The sequence below is a fragment of the Myotis davidii genome, unplaced genomic scaffold (assembly GCF_000327345.1).
Source record: "Myotis davidii unplaced genomic scaffold, ASM32734v1 scaffold36, whole genome shotgun sequence".
Classification (NCBI taxonomy): Eukaryota; Metazoa; Chordata; class Mammalia; order Chiroptera; family Vespertilionidae; genus Myotis; species Myotis davidii.
This window is the reverse complement of record NW_006287829.1, coordinates 3,263,423-3,266,900: the sequence shown is the minus strand read 5'-3', so window position 1 is coordinate 3,266,900 and position 3,478 is coordinate 3,263,423.

Here is a 3,478-nt window from a genome sequence, read left to right as displayed (position 1 = left end):
CCTAAAGGATTTTTTACCTAATATTTATTACCTAATAGTCAGCCCGTTTATTCTTAACAAGTATATAAATCCATCTATTTGGAAAGTGTTGATTAAAAGCTTAGAGTTGGTTTAGTTTACATCAACCTATGGTAGAGGCAGGTCAGTAATCAGCAAGATCCTGCTAACCTAAAAAGATATGATTTCCACCACAGTAATTTATCTACCACTACCAATTTCCATGTAATCTGCCCTCTGCCCTATTACTGTAGATGGATTACTTCTAGTTAGTGCCACACATTCCACTTGGGTACTACATGCATCAACTTCAGATATTACTCCACTAATTCTCTCCTTTTTTTTAAATCCTCACCTGAGGATATTTTCCCATTGATTTTTAAAGAAAGTGGAAGAGAGAGGGAAAGACAGAGAGAAACATCGATGTGAGAGAAACATATCTATTGATTATCTCTTGCAGAGTCCCCACCAGGCCTGAATAATGGTCACACCAAAGTAATGTTCTGCTCTTAATTCCTGAATACGGTGAATATAGTAATTTAGATGTCAGGAGATTTTGTAGACATGATCTCGAAGTGGGGAAATATCTGGATTATTCAGAAAGGCCCAATGTAATCACAGAAGTCCTTATCAGAGGAAGGTAGGAGAACAGAGGGAGAGAATGAGGTGTGATGATGAAAGTGGAGAGCTATTTGAAGATTCTATGCCACTGATTTGAAGATGAAGAAACAGGCCATGAACCAAATAATGTGAGGGATATAGCTGGAAAAGGCAAACAAATGCATCTTCTCCTACAGACTTGGCAAGAACCAATCCTGCCAACACCTTAGTGTTAGCCCTGTAAGACTCATTTCTGACTTCTGACCTTCATACCTGTAACAGAATAGGTTTTTGTGGTCTTAGGACACTAAATGTGTAGTTATTTTTTATTGAAGCAATAGGAAAATAACAGTGTACAACAGCATTATCACTGTGTAGTTTTAAAATAAGCACATAAACAGAATTGTTATGTAAACTAAATTTTTTCTCATTATCTACCACCCAACTTCTGTATTCTTCTTATTGGTTACAGCAAGAAAGACTCCTCAAAAGAATCATCTGTTTTTGCTGCCTTTAATTCCTCTGTTCCCATTTGCTTTTAAACACACTTTAAGGAGGCTTTCACTCTCATTATTCTTGTTAAGGTCAGCATTGCTGTACAGATTGCTAAGTTCAATGGCATACATTTCAGTACTCATCTTACACAATCTGTCAGCAGAATTTGACAGTTAATTTTGATAATTTTTTTTTTAATTTGAGTTGGAGGAAAAAATAATCTCTTCAAAATTTTCCTGGATATATTGTGGGCTCTTTCCATTCCTCCCAGCATCTTAATATTAAAGAACTAGTGCTCCAGCATTCGGTACACTTCTCTGTATACTATCCCTCATTTGGTGATTATATGGAGACTACAGGCTTCAAATACCATTTCCATGTCTATGACTCATAATTTTATGGCTCTCATCAGATCTCTCCTCTAAATTCTAGCTTCATTTATACAATCCTCTACATAGACATTGAACAGTTATCTGAAACCAAACATGTACAACTTATCTTCCACTCCCCCACACCCCTAGGGGACCTTCTAATGGCCTTCCTGGTCTGTTGATAACAAATCTAACCAAACCGTTGCTCAGACCAAAAACTTTAAATTACCTTTATGTCCTCTTTCTCTCATATCCTGCATCCAGTTTGATGGAAACCATTCTCAATCCTTTACACCTTTGTTCAACTCATCAAGTTTTCTCTCCTATATTTTTTATAATAACTGGCTTTTCTACATCTACTCTTTTGTCTCCATAGTTTATTCTCAGCAGCACAGAACCCTATGTCCCAAATTTTGCAGTGTCTGCCCACTTCAATCACAGCAAAAACGAGAATAGCAAAAAAAAAAAATAAATAAAGGTGCCCAAAGTGTCCTTTGGCCCCCACATCTCAACTCAGAGAAGTAAGGATGAGTTCTTCTCCTAGTTCACCTCCACTTACTTATCTGAATTCAGCCCCATTCGCCTCCTTGAACTGTTTTAAGCACAGGGGATGCTTCTGCCTTTGGGACTTTGTAGTAATGCCAGGTTTTCTCCCTGGAACAAATACCCTCACCCACAGATACTGACATTGTGAGATCTCTAACCTCTTTCCAGCCTTTGGTCAGATCTTATCTTGTCAATAAGATTTATCCTGGCCATGGCATTTTATACGACCATGTGCTGTCTCAGTGTCCACCCAGGTAGTCTTCATTAAAATATGTTGTATTAAAAATAATCTCTGTCTCTCCCCCTTTCCCACTCACTCTAAATATCAATGGAAAAATATCCTCAGGTGAGGATTAACAACAACAACAAAATAGTTGTACTGACACATGAAATGTATACAATAAAAATAGAATATATATTGCCCTGGCCGGTTTGGCTCAGTGGATGGAGCGTCGGCCTGTGGACTGGGGGGTCCCAGGTTCGATTCCGATCAGGGGCATGTACCTTGGTTGTGCGCACATCCCCAGTATGTGCAGGAGGCAGCTGATCGATGTTTCTCTCTCATCAATGTTTCTAACTCTCTATCTCCCTTCCTTCCTCTCTGTAAAAAATCAATAAAATATATTAAAAAAAGGAGCAAGGGGAATAAGAGCATGTCCATGGTGGACATTACTCAGATTAAGTAGGCAATAGAGAGTGTGGTTAGAAAGCCAAAACCAGGTAGCACGAAAGAAAACCAACTATTTTCATGTCTGTGTGACTTCAAAAGGACACCTAACTACAATTTATGGAATATACCATTATTAAAATAAAAATATTTTTATAATAATGTAGATTTTGGATATGCATACTATGCACATATTCATTAAAATGAATATATTCCTTTCATAATTAGGGTTTGAACACTAAGAAAACATGAATAGTTCTGCTATATACCAACTTTGAAAAATCCATTCCTAACTATCAAGTAAAATGATAGCCATCTTAAATTGCCAGCAATTAGCCATATATACAATAACCCATCATGATGAGTCTGGTAGAGTCTTTATGTAAGATAGAGTGGTAATGGTCAGTGTGTCAGATTAGGCATTTCATAAAAGCATATAACACCTCACCACAGCTACCAACTAAATAAAGCAGAATCTGTAATCTATTTGCTAAAATTTGTCAACTATTGAATATACAGGTATTAAGCATCCTATCTTTTTTCTTTTGATACTGAGTACTGCAAAAGTCCAGACTACAACCCTATTCCCAAATCTCTGCTCCCCCTTACAAAGACACTCCTGGGACAGAAGTCGAAGCTCCTGAGACACCTTTTCCATTTCTATTACTTTTTAAAAAGCATTGCAGACATATGTCTTCATGCCCGTTGGTCCACTGAAATTTCTTTTGCCAATCCCATAATTCATTCTCAACGCTAATCTTTTAAAAAAAATTTAAAAAAAATATATTTTTATTGATTTCAG